The 19,837-nt window shown below is 37.4% G+C and overlaps 1 protein-coding gene and 1 non-coding gene across 4 annotated transcripts in view; one reads left to right on the forward strand and one right to left on the reverse strand.

The window, feature by feature from the left end:
• The window catches only part of Grm7 (glutamate metabotropic receptor 7), an 888,724-nt gene that overhangs the window by 241,864 nt on the left and 627,023 nt on the right, over positions 1 to 19,837 (reverse strand). The gene's annotated exons all lie outside the window — the stretch shown is intronic.
• LOC142856643 (U6 spliceosomal RNA) lies at positions 3,190 to 3,296 on the forward strand. The gene has a single exon (XR_012911686.1). It is a non-coding gene; the product is annotated as a U6 spliceosomal RNA (small nuclear RNA).

Raw genomic sequence — 19,837 nt, forward strand, 5'->3', positions numbered from 1 at the left:
GGCTGGCTTTTTGGTTTTCTCACTTTTAGGTTGAACCTCAATTTTTGTTTCTGTGTTTTTATTAATCATGCTACAACTTTCATTTCTAAATCTCGGAGGTCTTGATGCCAGCCTATTTTTGTGAGACAAGTTAAGCATGGTTGAACTTTACATGATACAGTCTCAATGTTATTAGCCCTCTATACTTTGGCAGTACAAACACAGCCATAGAACTTTACAAGCATATACATTCAGGGATAGGGATTTTAAAGTGTGTGTGTGTGTGTGTGTGTGTGTGTGTGTGTGTGTTTGTAATTTGTATACTATGACATATTCTCATCCTTTTTGGTTTTTGTTTTGTTTTGTTTTTCTTCAGTTGTTTGGACAATCAAAGCTCTTCTCAGCATGTTGACTACCCCAAACAAGACAGGTCTGACCAAATGTCTGGGCTTTGTATAGTTCAGCTAACCAATTTTGCCTCACAGAACTGGACTCCAGTTCTATTACATGGCGTGGAAGGAAAAAGACTTTAAAGGGCAATGATTTTATTATATCTAAAGAAAATTTGCTATCAGGTTCACCAACACCACAGAGTTCTTCACTGATCATTCTTGCATCTGATCTGCTTGGATCATAAGGGCCTGTCTTGTGAAAGAGCGACTTAAGTTCAGTCTGAACCACTGAGTGAGGCCCCATCTCAAACTGAAGATCAAGCAAAGAGGTTAGGGATGGAACCCAGCAGCACCGTTCTTGCCTAGTGTGAAGAAAGAACCTGGGTTCAACTCCTATCACTGCCGAAAAGAAAACAGCTTTGGTTCAAGGCCTTTAAAATTTACCTTTTCCGTTAGCTAAAAGGAAGCACCACAAATGACTCAACTTATTTGTGTTAGGAGTGAATAGAATCCCACATGATAAAGTATCTCTTTTAGCCATTACTTTTTTCAAAAACAAAAAACAACACAGAATGAAGCAAGAAAAATTGGGGTATTAACTGTACAAGTCCTCACTGGCAATTTCCTATCACCTTTTTTGGTGTTCCTTTAGTTTAATTCACGGACACTTCTTCAGAGCTTTTTCTTAATACGACAGAAAATCTTCCCAACTAAGAACATCAGCCTGGCTTCACTTGTCATGTCCTCGGAAGAAATGGATTTGGACTGCATTCTCCACCAAGCTTTCTCAAGTGCTACTAAAGAAATATTGCTCCTAGGTTGACCTTAAGACTGTCATTTTCTGGCTTGCTTAACTTGGATGAACATTCCGATTCCCTGGAGAGTTATGGTCAAAATCCAGGGCTTACCTGAGGATAGATTGGATTTCACTAATCAGAATGGACATAGACTCTTGAAGTTCTGCTTCACTTAGTCCTGGAACACCTCTATACACAGAGTTACCTAATATGCTCACCTCAGGCAGAAGTGTGGGACTCAGAGCACGAGTCTGGAAATACACAGGGAGCCAATGAAAAATACTTTGAGCTGAGTTTTATTACATCAGTACTCAAGTCTTCCCAAGAAATATTATAAATTCTGAATATTCTATTCCATTATTCCTTAATTCTTTTGCAAATATTGTGGCAGGAATCTAAAATATGCTCCAGGAGTTTGTTTTGAATGCTTGTCTTCTGATAAGCAATAGTTAAGAAAACATGACTACAAACATACATACATACATACATACATACACACACACATATACCCCGACACACATGTACACATGTTTCTTGACTCCAGAATCTCAACTTTTATGTTCACTCCCTGTTACTTTAATATTCACCTCTATTTTTATTTTCATATGATTATAAAGTGCTTTCTACTTTTTACAAAATATTTTCCACTACATATATATATGCAAAATACATGTATTTTATATATTATAAATAATATATAGTTTGAATGGGTATATATGTGGTGCACATGTGTCTTTGGGGAGGTCCAAAAACAACTTTTGTAAGTTCTGTTCTTCCATCATATAGGTCCTGGGGCCTGAATCGGATCATCAGGCTTGGTGGCAGGTGCCATCTCACCAGGCCTGATTTCTATTTATTAAGCTATCTTATCACTTCAAGCTAGCAAACTTCCTCTGCTTAATAGGGCCACTGCAATGACAGCCCTCACCAGGTCCATTAATGGAATCTACTCAAATTGAAAATGTCAAAGACCTGATTGGAGTTTTTAATAGCTTTTCAAAACATTGCTTCTGTTTCAATCTTATACATGAGAAAAGCTACGAGGGTTTAGGTATTAGAGGAAAGAAAATGGATATTAAGGAAATAAAGGCTGCTGGGAAATAGTACATTTCTTCCTATAGATTATGAAATAGTAAGAATTCAACTATGTTTGAAATATAATTGAACACTATAGGTGACAGTATGAATTTTTGCAAAGAGAATGAATGCTAAAAATATTTGAAACATGAATATGCCTTCAATGCAAACACTCTAGTCACCATCTATGCTTTCTCAGCAACTCACTGGGAATTAATTACCTCAGATCTTCTCGCTAGGTCTAAAGTCATTGCAACTCAGCCAGTTCTTAAATGGGGCTGTGCAACAGGGTTGGATTTAGCCTCAGCCTTTATCTGCTGCTAAGTTAATTGGCTTCAATTAGCTCACACACCTTATCAGAGCCACGAGAGTCTCTTTAATCTGGCCAATCTTTGGTCCAGAGCAAGTGATTTTCTAGAAGCAGTTTCCCTGAGAAACAAAGAATGTTGAGGGATTTCTCCTTTGGGAGATAAGTTGTTTCCTTCTGCTTATTCCTCTCTATATGAAAATAATTTTGCAAATATCCAAAGAGAGATGTTTAACATTTACTTGTCTCAGGTGCAGCATCTTGACCAGACACTGGCTGCTAGGAGCCCATTATTGAGGTGTTTGCTGTCAAGGTCTTTGGACTGTTTCCTGCCTTGCTCTCAACTGGGTTTTGCTTTAGCCTATAAAAAGATAATTCCACTCATTTTCCCTCATTAACCAGACTCATGATTGTTGTTTATAGTACTTTGTACCTGACAAAGATTCTATTCAAACTAAAGCGTTAAGATGTCCACCATCCTGTGGAAGACTATGGTTCACCAATGGACAAAGATAGGTATCTGGTCATAAGAGCTCACATCTTGTAAGAGATAACCATAGAGGGTCAAATTATAGGACTGAAGAGAGGCGCAGTGGTTAAGAATATGGAATATTATTTTAAGATGTGTTACATTTGAATGCTTACTTCAGCAGCACATATGCTAAAATTGGAATGATACAGTGAATATTATCATGTGCCCTGCACAAGGATGACACACAAATTTGTGAAGCATTTCATATTTTAAAAGAAACACCTCTAAAACTTAAATCACACATTAAACACACACACTAATAGTGGGAGACTTCAACACTCCACTCTCACCACTGAACAGGTCTGTCAGACAAAAATTAACAGAGAAATAAGAAAAATAACAGATGTTGTGTCTCAAACGGACTTAACAGACATATATAGAACATTCCATTCAAACATAAAAGAATATACCTTCTTCTCAGCACATCATGAAACCTTCTCAAAAATTGACCACATACTAGGTAACAAATACAAAACAATTGGAATAACCCCATGTGTCTTATCAGATCACCGTGGCTTAAAATTAGAACTTGGCAGCAATACTAATTCCAGGAAGCCCACAAACAGGGAAATCAAACAATGCTCACCTGAATCATTAATGAGTCAAGGAAGAAATAAAGGAAGAAATCAAAGACTTCCTAAAGTTCAATGAAAATGAACAAACAACATACCCATATTTATAGAACACAGTGAAAGCAGTGTTAAAAGGAAAGTCCATAGCACTAAATGCCTACACAAAGAAGCTGGAAAAATCTCACACTAGTGAATTAACAGAACATTTATAAACTTTAGAACAAAAAGAAGCAAACTCACCCAGAAGAACTAGATGGTAGGAAATAAATCGAGAGCTGAAATCAACAAAATAGAAACAAAGAAAACACAAAGAATCAATGAGACAAAGAGTTGGTTCTTATGAAAAATCATCAAAATAATCAAGCCTTTATCCAAAAGCAGAGAGAGATAATCCAAATTAACAAACTCAGAAATGAAAATGGAAACATAACAACAGACACAGGAGAAAATCCAGAGAATCATTAAATCATATCTAGAAAACCTGTGCTCCACAATATTGGAAAACATAAAAGAAATGGACAACTTTCGGGATAAATGTCACTTACCAAAATTAAATTAAGACCAGATAAGGAAATTAAATAGGCCTATAACTGCTAAAGAAATGGAAACAGTCATCAAAATTCTGCCAACCAAAAAAAAAAAAAATCCCACATGATTTCAGTTCAGAATTTGACAATATTTCCAAAGAAGAACTAATAACAATACTCCTCAAATTGTTCCACATAATAGAAACAGAAGAAAGCTTGCCAAACACTTCTTATGAGGCTACAATTTCTGTGATACCCAAACAACATAAAGACATTACTAAGAAAGAGAAATACAGACCAATCTCACTCATGAACATTGATGCAAAAATACTCATTAAAAACCTGGCAAATAGAATCCAAAAACACATTAGAAAAATCATCCACCATGATCAAGTTGGCTTCACCCCCAGAGATGCAGGGACGGTTCAACATACGAAAATCTGTCAATGTAATCCACAATTAACCAAATTGACAAATAAAAACCGCATCATCATCTCATTAGATAATGAAAAAGCTTTTGACAATATACAACATCCATTCATGATAAAGGTCTTGGAGAGAGCAGAGATACAAGAAAAATACCGAAACGTAATAAGGTATTATACAGCAAGCCAATGGCCAATGTAAAATTAAATGGAGAGAAACTCTCAGCTATCTCACTGAAATCAGTAACAAGACAAGGTTGTCCACTCTCTTCATACCTATTCAATATAGTTCTTGAGGTCCTAGGTAAAGCAATAAGACAACAAAAGGAGATCAAAGGGATATAAATTGGAAAAGAAGGAGTCAAACTCTAACTATTTGCTGGTGATATGATAGTTTACATAAGCAACTCCAAAATTTCTACCAATGAAATTCTACAACTAATAAACACTTTCAGTAATGTCGCAGGATATGAGATTAACTAAAAAAAAAAACTCAGCAATCCTCCTTTACACAGATGATAAATGGGCTGAGAAAGAAATCAGAGAAACATCACTCTTCACAATAGCCACAAATAACATAAAATATCTTGGTGTAACTCTGACCAAACAAGTGGAAGACCTGCATGACAAGAACTTTAAGTTTTTGAAGAAACAAATTGAAGAAGATACCAGAAAATGTAAAAAAATCTCTAATTCTCTTGGGCAAGTAGAATTAACATAGCAAAAATGGCAATCTTACTAAAAGCAATTTACAGATTCAATGCAATGTCCAGCAAAATCCCAGAAAAATTATTCATATAACTTGAAAGAAGACTACTCACCGTCATGTGGAAAAAACCAAGGATAGCCAAAACAATCTTGTACAATAAAGGTACTTCTGGCAACATCACAATCCCTGACTTCAAACTCTACTACAGATCTATAGTACTGAAAACAGCCTAGTAGCGGCATAAAAAGAGACAGGAGGACCAATGAAACTGAATTGAAGACCCAAATATTATCCACACAATTTCAAACACCTGATTTTTACAAGGAAGCAAAAAAATCAAATGGAAAAAAGAAAGCATATTTATCAAATGGTGCTGGCATAACTGGATATCAATATGTAGAAGAATGAAAATAGATCCATGTCTATCACCATGCACAAAACTCAAGTCCAAATGGATCAAAGATCTTAACATAAAGCCAACAACACTGAACCTCATAGAAGAGAAAATGGGAAATACACTTGAGTACTTTGGAACAGGAGACCACTTCCTAAATGTAACCCCAGGAGCACAGACACTGAGAGAAACAATTAATAAATGAGACCTTCTAAAACTGAAAAGCTTCTGGAAAGCAAAGGACATGGTCAACAAGACAAAATGACAGCCTACAGAATGGGAAAAGATCTTCACCAGCCCCACATCAGACAGAGGGCTGATCTCTAAAATATACAAAGAATTCAAGAAATTGGTCATCAAAAGAACAAATAATTCAATTTAAAAAAAATGGAGCTCAGACCTAAACAGAGTACTCTCAACAGAGGAATCTAAAGTGGCTTAAAGACACTTAAGGAAATGCTCAACATCCTTAGTCATCAGAGAAATGCAAATTGAAACAACTCTGAGATTCCATCTTACACCTGTAAGAATGACCAAGATCAAAAACACTGATGACAATTATATTGGAGAGGATGTGAGGTAAAGGGAACACTCTTGCATTGCTGGTGGGAGTGCAAATAGGTACAGCTGCTTTGGATATCAGTATGGCGATTTCTCAGAAAATTAGGAAACCACCTTCCTCAAGACCCAGCAATACCACTTTTGGGTATATACCCAAAGAATGTTCAATCATACCACAAGAACATGTGCTCAACTATGCTCACAGCAGCAGTGTTTGCCATAGCCAGAACCTGGATACAACCTAAATGCCCTCAACTGAAGAATGGGTAAGGAAAATGTGGTACATTTACACAATGAAGTACTACACCGTAGAAAAAAATAATATCTTGAAATTTGTAAGCAAATGGATGGATCTAGAAAACATCATATTGAGTGAGGTAACCCAGACCCAGAAAGACAAATACAATATGTACTCACTCATAACTGGCTTTTAGACATAAAGCAAAGAAAATAAGCCTATTATTCACAATCCCAGAGAACCTAGAAAACAATGAGGACCCTATGAGTGACATACACATGTATCTAATCTACTTGGGAAATAAAAAAAGGCAAGATCTTTTGAGTAAAATGGGAGCATGGGGACCATGGGAGTAGGTTGAAGGGGAGGGAAGGGGAAGGGAGAGAAGCAGAGAAAAATGTATGGCTCAATAAAATAACTATTTTTTTAAAAAAGATGTGTTACATTTGCTTATGGTGTGGAATATTTTTTTCATGATTCAAAGGTGTGCTGTATTCCTTCATGGTGCATTTGTTTAATTCCATAAAGCTGTGTTGCTCTGCATGTTTAAAATACCTTATTGATCTAAAAAAGAGTTAAGCAGCCAATTCCTAGGCAAGAGAAAAATACTGGGGCTGGCAGGCAGAGAGAACAAATAAGAGGCGTTATAATGGTAGAAAAGATTGAGGAACAAGATAAGGAGAAGGACATTAGGGTCCAGCCACCCTGCTACACATCAAGCCATGGAGTAAGAAATAAAGAAAGCTATACAGAAATAGATTAAGATAAAAGCCCCGAAGAAAAAGAAACATGGGATAATTTAAACTAAGAAAAACTGAGTAGAAACATACCAACCTAAGGTCGGGTGTTTATGAACAAGAATAAGACTTCATGTGTATTCATCTGGGAGCTGGGTGGTGCAACCCCCGATGAGCCAAATACTTAAAAACAAATCAAAAACCCAAAACACAACAACCATAGTTAGGAGCACTTATTCCTCTTGCAGAGGATTGGGGTTTGGATTCCAGAACCAGCATGGAAGCTTACAACCACCCATGATTTCAATTCTCAGAAACTAGGTGAGATCTTCTGACTTCTACAGGCACCAAGTATGTATGTGATATACTTAAATAAACACAGCCAAAGTACTCATAATTGTAAAAATAAAATAAATCTTATTTTTAAAGACAATTGGAAGATGGTAGGTATTGGTAAACTGGTGGCTCTCTTTGGATACTGTGATCTAGATTTGACAGAGGGAAGTCACTATAATTCTATAGTTGAGGTTTAAATGAAGGGAAGGAGAAACCTGTTTTAAGAGATAGGGCAATATATTCTACACAGAAAGCTTTTAGTTAATTTTAGCAATTAGAAGGCTGCTAAGCAGGTGTGAGGCCTTGTGGTTAGTCCTCAGTATTGAAACTCGTTATTTCTATCTATCCATTCATTTATCCATCTGTGCATTCATCCATTTATCTAACAAATATTCTATTCTGGAGAGAATAACAGATAGCAAAGGGGTGTGAATGAATTTGTTAGTTTTCAGGAAAGAAATTTACTTCTTAATTGGGCCTGGTCTCTTTTTATTGCCTTCTCAGCCACCTATCAGTATAAAGTCTCCATGATCCAACCCTACCCTCATAATATCACAGAACAAAAATTTTATGGAACTAATTATTACATACATTTTAAAAATATGTATTAACTTCTTTCATATGTTTGAACCCTGTCTACCAAAACAATTCAAAAGCCTTTCTTTTATGTTTGAGGAGAGATCCGCTTGGTTGTTTTCAGCTGCTTAGCCCCCAAATAATCACACAGAAACCATATTATCTAAAGCACTGCGTGGCCCATTAGCTCTAGCTTCTTATTGGCTAACTCTTACATCTTAATTTAACCCATCTTTATTAATCTGTGCATCACCACAAGGTTGTGTCCTCCCAGCAAATTTTAGCACTTCTGTCTCCATTGGCAGTGGCTCCATGGCTTCTCCCTGACTCCAGCTTCCTTTTTCAACATTCAGTCTAGTCCCCCCATCCCTACCTACCTAAGTTCTGCCCTATCAACAGGCCAAGACAGTTTATTCATTAACCAATAAAAGCAACACATAGACAAAAGGACCTCCCACACCAAGTTTGGAATATTTTCATCCCAATCTACTTTTCCACATGTCAGACATGTAGTCCATAACCCACAGTGCATCAGCTAATATTCCAAGTGCTCATCCTTAAAGAACTGATTGCTGTTATTTCGCTCCCATGGGTAGCACTAACACTGGAGAGACTGCAGCATTTCTCTCTGTGTGTCGCCTTATCTCTACATTCATTAATTAAAGCAATTAGGTTGGAGATTCTTTGTATTTCCCAGCTAGTCTGAAAAAGCTGACAGTTCAATTGAATTCATCAGCTAAGTACCTAAAGTTACAAGATCTTATAATTAGCAATTGACTTTAGAGACTTTAACAAATAATGACAACCCCTTCTAACAAAGACCAATCTTTAGTATACCACATTAGCACCATATAGGAAGGATACTTACAACATACAACCAAGTGCCATCCACTCTATCACGGGCGATGAAAAATGTTTTCATCACAGAAGATTAACTGCATGCAAACATTATTCCACACATGTACACACAAGCACACACAGAGAATAATAGCAGAGATGTGACAAAAAGCAGAAACAGAAACTGTTTGCACCTCTTTTGGAAGTCAAAAGAATGGATATGTGTAACATATCCTATATTAGATAAGCCCTTGGAAATGGTTGTTTCTCTGTATCCTTGGACTCATGAGGTCCTTACTATCTAAGAAAGAGACATGACCTAGACTGGTCCTCATAGCACTGAGCATCTGGGTGAGGGAAATCATGGAAGGGTGAGAAGGATGACTTTTTTCTGGTCTCTGCATGTATTTGAGAACATTTTCATTAATGGATTTTAGAATTCTTCAGAATGTATGAATTTTATGAAAAAAAAAGTTGCATGGGTTTCCCTGTCCAGTTTCCTAGACAACCCTTGGAAGGGTAGTTAGAATAATTCATCAAAAGCCACGCTTTTGAGCAAAGTACAAAAGTAGGACTAAAATATTTTCACTAAGATATTTCACTAAACTGTCTGAAATACACATTCTTCTAATAACAATCTTATGGGAAATGACTGTCAGCACAATGATAAGGAGAGTTAAGCCAGACAGAATAAGTGATGTTAATCATTAATACCTCTGGTGTGTGCTGTATGAATAGAGAAGTGGGTCAGAATGCTAAGCCAAGAGCCTGGCTCAAATCTGTTCCATAGTTCTCATTTTCCTTGTCTGTATTGTGAAGCAAGGCATGCAAACCTACAAACCTACATTTCTGCTCCAGCCTGCTGTCTATTGACTAAGAAATTCATTGTTCACACCAATTCTATTGACCAACACAAGTCAGCAAACAAAGAGAGAATGCTTACTCAAGGGGATAGGAAATGGGAGTAAGAATCTGTTAGATAATAACTGTTTAGGTTCAAATTTTACATGAAGTTGAAAACAGAAACAAAATGCAACAAAAGCCTTAATCAATATCATTCAGTAGCATAAAATATTCATTTCAGGCAACTGGATAGAGAAACTTTGGGGAATGTGGGTGATTGGATAACACAGCTTCAATGCTTTCTCAAGATCTTACTGAAGACCCAGATGAAGAAAATCATATGTCTGCATTTGGAATTCCAAATAAAGGCATCAAGAGCTTCTTAAGCTTAGCAAAGAGAGGTAAATGTCAACTCTATCCTCTTCTCACCATTAAAGGGAATGACACCTTCAATATATTTTCAAGGAGAAATGAGTTCCTTCTCAATCCAATGATGGATGAGATATGAATACTCTTTTTTGATGCAATAGAATGTCTTATTTATGGTCATTTGAAAGGAGACTAGGAATCAAAGTAATAAGAACTCATAGGAGCTTCAGTGAATTGCACGTGATGCCTTAAACTAGTTTGTCAAGACAAGCTTTCAGAAGGTTCATAAGGAAAAACATGTTTGAATGTGAGATGAGAAGGCACTGTGGGGCAGAGAAGCCATAGAGAATGGAGTCTGGGATTCGCTTTATAAGCGGCATTCTGGTCTATGCTTGGATCATAGTCTTCTCAGCTCAGAACTGAACATCATGTGAGCTCTGATATATAGCTCCACCCTTATCCTCTGCATCATTAGCCACACTCAGTGTCTATTACTCTATCCCTTGAGTGAAAATACAAACCTACTTCTAAGGATTTTATGAGAACTAATAGGTAACATTATTAAAAGCAGTGTTCATTAGAGATTATTCTCTTAACACATTAGCTTTTAGTGAGGCCAGCATGGCTACCATCATTATATATTATGAGTAAATTTGTTTCACTTGGGTTTGATTGTTTCCTTAAAGGACTACAAACTTATTGAGTACCACAAGGCAATGTCTAGGATGCTTCCCTTGAAAATGGAAAAGTCTTTGGAGGTAGAATGTGCTACAGACTTTTCAAGAGTCTGGGACAGAAAACTTTGTGGTTTCCACTGGATTTAGAGAGGACAATGTCATTGAAAAAACTCACATACCATGTAAGAAGTACAGTGTTTTTGAGGTCACAATCTGGAAAAGTGGCTTACTTACCGTGGAAAGTGACTGATGATTGGGGCACTCGAGATTTTTCCAATGAACCAGACATGAAACATTGAAGTCTTCAGTACCTCTGAGGCCTAACCATCACCTGACTGCAATAACATGGCAGAGTCTGGCCAAGAACTGGCCCAGAGAGAAGAGGATGCTTAGTCATTAGATGAAGTCTATTGTCAGTTTCTGTCACTCTTTTTTCATGATTCACCATCATCAATAAATAAACAGATAGCAACAATTCTGCCAAGACGGTAAGGCAGCCACCCCAGTGGAAGGAGAGAGCTGGTCAGGGAAAAAAGGGTTGGGTCTACAGGTTTTATTTGTGTGTGGGTCTATGCCCATTATTAACAATTATTTCATCTACTGGGATTTCTCTTGCATATTTATTGGAAGAATAATGGTTTCTACTGCTAGTTAGAAAAATTAGAAAGTGACTGAGATTGATTCTATCTCAAATAGCTTCCAGATTCACACCTTTGTAAATACAGAACTTGAGTGTGTGCTGAAATGCACACACGTAGTAAAACTACTTACTTCATTTATTGAATCGTTAAGCCCTCATAATGTAAGCTTAAGGTCAACTACCTTTGAAATAGCTGGCAGGATTGAACCAAGGCATTCTGACCTCAAAGCTCATATTCTCACGATAACAAAGTAGTAAACAGAACTATTTATTTATTGACTATAATAAGGAACAATGATACTGCTTCTCAAGAATAGCTGTGACTAAGGGTGATGCTGATATGTAAGTTGAGTGTGAGCTTCTTGGCACAATTGGCTTTTAAAATATTGCCATAAACCAAGGACATTGAGCCTATAATTAGTGATACTAGAGAAGCTAAATAAGGAGAACCCAAAGAAAAACATATAGGGATCCTCCTGAATATTAACCTTCAGCAGGTGATGAAAGGAGACAGAGACAGAGACCCACATTGGAGCACCGGACTGAAATCTCAAGGTCCAAATCAGGAGCAGAAGGAGAGAGAGCATGAGCAAGGAACTCAGGACCTCAAGGGGTGCACCCACACAGTGAGACAATGGGGATGTTCTATTGGGAACTCACCAAGGCCAGCTGGCCTGGGTCTGGAAAAGCCTGGGATAAAACCGGACTCTCTGAACATAGCGGACAATGAGGACTAATGAGAACTCAAGAACAATGGCAATGGGTTTCTGATTCTACTGCATGCACTGGCTTTGTGGGAGCCTAGGCAGTTTGGATGCTCAACTTACTAGACCTGGATGGAGGTGGGGGTTCCTTGGACCTCCCACAGGACAGGGAACCCTGATTGCTTTTCGGGCTGGGGGGGGACTTAATTGGGGGAGGGGGAGGGAAATGGGAGGCGGTGGCGGGGAAGGGACAGAAATCTTTAATAAATAAATAAATTTATATATAAAAAATAAAAAAAATATTGCCGAACTTATATAATGTAAGGAAGGCATCACAAGCCACTGCCATGAGAGACTTAATTCAATAAAACAATTTCAAACATTCATTTTTTTCTTCTTTTTTTTTTTTTTTGTTTTTCGAGACAGGGTTTCTCTGTGGTTTTGGAGCCTGTCCTGGAACTAGCTCTTGTAGACCAGGCTGGTCTCGAACTCACAGAGATCCTCCTGCCTCTGCCTCCCGAGTGCTGGGATTAAAGGCGTGCGCCACCACCGCCCGGCTTCAAGCATTCATTTTTTTAATGAACAGGTAATTAGCTATGTTAAAAAAGAGAAAATGTTTACTGGTAAGAATGTTTATGTATGTGTTTCTGAGTAATGTATATAATTTGCATGAAAAGAAAGAGAATAGGTACAAGAATCTAAATGATGAACCACATCAAAATTTCAGGACCAACAATTATAGGAGGTCATATATGAAACATATTTCCTTATTAAGTCTTAGTGGATTGGTATTTCATAAAGAAAAAAGGTACAAAGACTCAATTTACTATTAGTATTGTCTTTAAAAACGACACCATATTTTATAAATTTGTGTATGCTCTCTTTAATTCTTAAAACTTCCCATACAATGTGGGCATTTCTATGTGTAATATAAACACAAGGAAACTGAGGCCAAGAGAAGTTAAATACTAGCCCAATCCATAGCTAATCAGTGGTAGAGTCAGCTTTAAAACACAGGAATCGAAGGTTGGTTCAAATCTGTTATTAGACAACAAAACCAAGGTTTTATCAGTTCCAATGATACAATGCGTGATGCATTTTATGATGTATATTTATATTGTCAACCTGGTTACATTAAAAATCACCTACATCATTAATAAGGTATACCTAATCTGCTAGGACCTTTCTAGGTAGAATGAACTAGTCATATGGGACAAGTTATGAACATGAGTAGGGCTTTCTTACTAAGATGAAGTCTCAGAGTGAATATAACAAGAAAAAACTAGCTGAGGAAACCACTCTCTTGTTTTGTTCCCTAGTCTACAGAAATGTGAGCAAGTAGCCTTAGGGTTTTCACCCCATGGCTTCAATCTATTACTGCTACCATGCCTCCTCCACCAAAATGGCCATACCCTGAAACCATGAGTCCAAACAAGCAATTCTACCTTTACATTGCTTACCATAAGGTATCTGGTTAAGAGACTAGATAACTAATTATTATCCCTACACACAGTAAGCTCCCAAGTCTCCTTTTCTTCTTTAAAGGGGCATGTAAGAAAATTGCATGAAATGTAAGATTCAAACTTGGTTTTTTTTTTTAAATTGAGAATTGTTGCAGCATAGTCTGCTTGGTGGCATCCCCTTAACCATGGAGATTCAGAGGTAGATGAAATGCCAGCTTTCCGTGAGACATTCATCTGTAATAAGAGCTTCTTTATGGAAATGTCTTTGTTCATACAGCTGAGCCTCTTCGCCCCCTCAGAGAGACACTGTGGCCCTCAAATGGCAATCATGCTGGCTCAAGGACCCTCATTGTGTCTGTGGTTCCCAAGACATTCCTATTTTCTTCCTTTTTCACTTAGAAAAAAATGAAATTGAAAAACAAATAGAAGAAACACTCCACCAAGACACATGGGAGCCTGGTATGGGAAAACAGGTATCCCTACCAGGGACCAAATAGCACTCAAGATGGATCAACAAAACCAAGAAAACTCTTCAAACACTCTTCAGGTTTAGCTCCTATTAAAATGGCATTCAATAAAAGATATGTGATTCCCAGTATTATACTACTCATTTTTCTGTTGCTGTGATGAAACACATGACCAAAAGCAACTTTCAGAAGTACAGGGTAATTTTGGCTAATGGTTACAGTGGTAGAGTCCACAATGGTGAGAAATGCATGACAGCAGATAGCTGGAAGAGTAAGCAGGTTGATCATGTTTTCTTTCATAGAAAGCAGAAAGGAAGAAAGAGAATGAACTAGAAATTGACTGGGGCAATGCATCCCCCAAACTTGCTCTCAGTGACATATTTTCTAAAGCAAGGCCCCACATCTTAAAAGTTCTATAACTTCTCCCAAATACCAATAACAACTGGAAAGAAAGTGTTGAAGCACATTAGCCTTTGGGTCACATTTTTCTTTGAAACCACTACACTGTCATACTTGAGTAGAGCAACCTTATTCTACTTAAATGTAGGACTGGAATATGAGAAAACATTTATAGAGTGAACATTCATACACCACAGCAGGAATCAAAGTAAGCATTCCAACACCTAGGAGGCAGAAACAGGAGAACCCTATGAGTTTAAGGCCAACTTAGTCTACAGAGTGAGTTCAAGACCAGCCTGGGCCACATAATTAGGACTTTCCTTGAACAAGCAAGTGTAACCAACCAGCCAATAAAAACACTTAAGTAAAAAAACCTGAAAGATTGATGAAAGGCAGTCAATGATGTCAACTGTGAATCAGATTTGGGATTCATCTCACTATCGTCTAAAGTAGTCATTGTTAAAATGATCCAGTCATTAAATATGGGTTCTCTTGAACCAAAAGAAAAATATTTTTAAAAAATCTTATAAAGGAAAACAACAAATTATAAAAAGAACAAAATGGAAATGATACAATTAAATTTATAAAAATACAATTTAAATAATCTGGGTGGTCTCAAAAGGCAACTGAAAATAACAGAGGGTGTGTTGAATAAACTTGAGGAATCATGAATAGCGTTGCTTAATTTGAACAAAAAGTTGGAAGTTGTCTGGATAAAATAGACAGAATTGTCTGTGTGGTGATAGCAATGGATGTGTTGTTATTATAGATTTCCAGAAGGAAAAGAGAGAGAAGGTAAGGCTGAAGAGTATTTGAAGAAATTATGGTTGAATTATCTCCAAACGTGGTGAAAGATACAGACTATATACTTTAAAAAAATTGACTAACTCTACAAAGGACTAAACAAAAAATGAACATAAAAGTTAAATTTTTGATAGTTAAATTTTTGAAAATAAAACAAAACAACAGCAACAATAAGAAACAAAGCAAACCAACAACAGCAACAACAAAAAACAAAAGAAAACACATCCTGGAAACTCCCAGAGAGAAACAATGTGTTTCCTATGGTAGATTTGTCATTGAAATAATGAAATCCAGAAGGACAACCACAGGTTTCAGGTGCTTACAGATGATAATTACCAATTTTGAAGAATTATAGGTCCTATAAGACTGCCTCACAGGAATGAACCACTCAGCCTAACATTTTCCTTGTAATTTTCCTAAATCAAATACTAGGATTGACACTAAAATTGTTGTACTGTTTGCTTGCTACTTAAGATAATGAATAACAATAAAAATAATAAAGGAAAAAGTTTCCAAACATAATTGAGGTTTCTATGTTTCATTCAAAGAGAAAAACATTGAATTGAATAGAGTGTTTTAAGGTAGGTTCATGTACTGTAATACTGAGACACTGCCAAAATACACAGATGCCTTCAAATAAATAAGTCAAGGAAAACGTCTAGAATCTTTTTACATAGCCAAAAAGGAAGCATTCAGAGAAGCAGAAGACTTAAGATTAGAGAAAATAAAATAAGTGAACAAGAGGTTGTAGCACTGACTTTCAATGATCTTTAATGCAGATATTCAAAGCATATGAATCAAATGTACTATAGCCACAGTAGATTCCAATCAATATGATCGAATGATACATTTTGAACAAACACTTTACTTCAAATTATGCTTCATAATTAGGCTCAACTTCCTTAGCGATCAGGGAAATGCAAATCAAGACAACTTTAAGATACCATCTTACACCTGTCAGAATGGCTAAAATAAAAAACACCAATGATAGCCTTTGTTGGAGAGGTTCTGGAGAAAGGGGTACACTCATCCATTGCTGGTGGGAATGCAAACTTGTGCAACCACTTTGGAAAGCAGTATGGTGGTTTCTCAGGAAATTCGGGATCAACTTACCCCTGGACCCAGCAATACCACTCTTGGGAATATACCCAAGAGAAGCCTTATCATACAACAAAAGTATATGCTCTACGATGTTCCTAGCAGCATTGTTTGTGATAGCCAGAACCTGGAAACAACCTAGACGCCCTTCAATGGAAGAATGGATGAAGAAAGTATGGAATTTATACATATTAGAGTACTACTCAGCAATAAAAAAACAAGGACTTCTTGAATTTTGCATGCAAATGGATGGAAATAGAAAACACTATCCTGAGTGAGGTAAGCCAGACCCAAAAAGAGGAACATGGGATGTACTCACTCATATTTGGTTTCTAGCCATAAACCAAGGACACTGAGCCTATAATTAGTGATCCTAGAGAAGCTAAATAAGGAGAACACAAAGAAAAACATATAAGCATCCTCCTGAATATTAACCTTCAGCAAGCGAGGAAAGGAGACAGAGACAGAGACCCACATTGGAGCACAGGACTAAAATCTCAAGGTCCAAATCAGGAGCAGAAGGAGAGAGAGCACGAGCAAGGAACTCAGGACCGCGAGGGGTGCACCCACACACTGAGACAATGGGGATGATCTACTGGGAACTCACCAAGACCAGCTGGCCTGGGTCTGGAAAAGTCTGGGATAAAACCGGACTCTCTGAACATAGCGGACAATGAAGACTACTGAGAACTCAAGAACAATGGCAATGGGTTTCTGATCCTACTGCAGGCACTGGCTTTGTGGGAGCCTAGGCAGTTTGGATGCTCAACTTACTAGACCTGGATGGAGGTGGGGGTTCCTTGGACTTCCCACAGGACAGGGAACCCTGATTGCTATTCGGGCTGGGGGGGGACTTAATTGGGAGTGGGGGGAGGGAAATGGGAGGCGGTGGCGGGGAAGAGACAGAAATCTTTAATAAATAAATAAATTAATAAAAGAAATATGAACATTTGCCAAATATGCAAAGAATATTTACTAAGATAGAAAATAGGCTTATATATAAGAAAAACCTGACTAATTAAAAGTAATTGAAATAACAGACACTGCTACTGTTATCAGGACAGATGACAGAAAGAAAACAGAAAAAAAAAAACCACATGTGATAAAACCCACATAACTAAATAATTGAAGTTCTAAAAAGAATGTCTAGGAAAAAGTGAAGAATATCATTAAAGCAGATGCAAATGTGTCTAGAGAGCAGGGTTGATGCTCAAGAGTGCTTGCTCTGCTTCTTGAGGACTTGAGCTCCAATCCCCAGGATCCATGTTAATTGACAGCTATCGCTGCATATCACTGCAGTTCCAGCATCGGGCTTCCAATTCAGTAAGACTCTCTGTTTCCAGTCAAAAAGGTAGATAGTGATAGAGCAAAGTATGTGGTCTGCCCTGACCCCTGTGCATGAACACCTATGTACCACACATACGACACACACACACACACACACACACACACACACACACACACCATGACAACAATCAAATGCATTTAAATTGTATGGTGCAACTAAATCAGGAGAGACAGGGAAATGAAGAAGTGAGCACCTCCATGAACTACAAAGGGTGGAGGCTGGAGATATGCTTCAGTGGTTAATAGCACTGACAGCTTCAGCAGTGGACATGGGTTTTATTCCCAGGACACACATGGTGACTCACAACCATCTGCATGTTCAGTTCCAGAGAATTTGATCTTCTCTTCTGATCTCTATGGGCAATTTACAACTGTAGTGCACATGCATGCATAGAGGCAAGACACTCAGTCCCAAAGAAACAAACAGAGGTCTACATTAATTATAAATAGGTTGGCCTATTAGCTCATGCTTTCTTGTTAATTAATTTTTACATCTTAAGTTAATCTATAATTCTTGTCTGTGTTAGCCACGTGGCTTGGTACCTTTTATCAGTAAAGCATTCTCATTTTGCTTCCTCTGTGTCTGGGTGACAACTGCAGACTGAGTCTTTCCTCTTCCCAGAATTCTCCTTTTCTCTTCACCCCATCCCTGCTTCCTTCCTGGTCACCCTGTCTATACTTCCTGCCTAGCTACTAGCCAATCAGTGTGTTATTAAAACAATACAAGTGACAGAGTACAAGACCATTGTTCCACAGCATAGGTAGGCAAGGATAGTTCTGCATTAGAAAAGCAATCAGTGTAATCCAACATCCTACAAACCATCTTATGGCCTTACTTCATTGTTTTATACTCACATTCTTCCCAAGAGAACTCTGAAGATTGTTCTAAAAATTTTGTGAAAACATGCTTGTTATTAGGAATTTGTGAATTTCTAGTTACCACATGGTCTTTCTATGCTGTATTTCGCTTAGTTTTTACTATCGTCTTTACTTTTCAAATAAATATACCAACTGAGAAAGAAGAAGACTTGCTCAAGATCAAATACTGTCAGTAAAGGACAGGATATATAACCACATTCCTAATATTCATCACTTCTCCTAGGAGCAGGTTCATAGATTCTGCTCACAGGAATGTAGTTACAGGAGACCAGTTCCCCGTACTATCAATCACAGGCAGGGAATTCTTATACCACTCTTCCTGTGATCCTGAACCAATGCTATAGTGGACCAACAGATACCTATTGCAAATTATAATGCAGAAGATTTCTAAATACTAAAGAGCAAAGTTCATCTTTTTTTAGATAGTCTATCACATCATTATCTTTGACATTGTCCAACAATAAATTGAAAATGGTGAGAATAAAAAGCAAACAAAATAATTCACCTACCCAGAATTCCAAAAGCCAAACCAGTGGTTCTTTTTTTCTTTTGTTTGTTTACTCAGGTACCAGGTAAGTCTTAATTATTTGGATGGTCATTTAATATATCTGAGCTGAGCACTTAGTATAAACTAAGAAATTTCTGAAATTTTAGAATATATTGAAAGGGATAGTAGACAGGCTCTGTTCTAACAGCACAGGTCAAATTTTATTACTAGATCATCAGTCTTTCTGCATTCTGATCTAAGTATATTTGAAGTCATCAAAACCATTTAAGGATAGCTCAATTGTCCTTAGAGAGACATTGTCCAGAAACTGATAGGAATTAATGCAGTAATCCACAGTCAAACACTAAGGCTCAGCAAGGGGGACCCCGAGGAAGAGTGGGAACAAGGATTCCAGGAGCCTGAAAGGTCAAAGCCATCACAAGAACACAATCCATAGAATCAACTAAACAGGGCTCTTAGGGACCCACAGAGACTGAATTGACAATCATGGATACTGAAAGGGTCTGAGATTGATCGTCTGCACATACACTGTGGTACTTTAGCTTGGGATTTTTGTTGGAATCTTAACAATTGTAGTAAGAGTATCTCTGACTTTATTGCCTGCTTGTGGGAACTGTTTCCTTCTACTGGGGTTCCCTTGTCA

The sequence above is a fragment of the Microtus pennsylvanicus genome, chromosome 8 (assembly GCF_037038515.1).
Source record: "Microtus pennsylvanicus isolate mMicPen1 chromosome 8, mMicPen1.hap1, whole genome shotgun sequence".
Lineage (NCBI taxonomy): Eukaryota > Metazoa > Chordata > Mammalia > Rodentia > Cricetidae > Microtus > Microtus pennsylvanicus.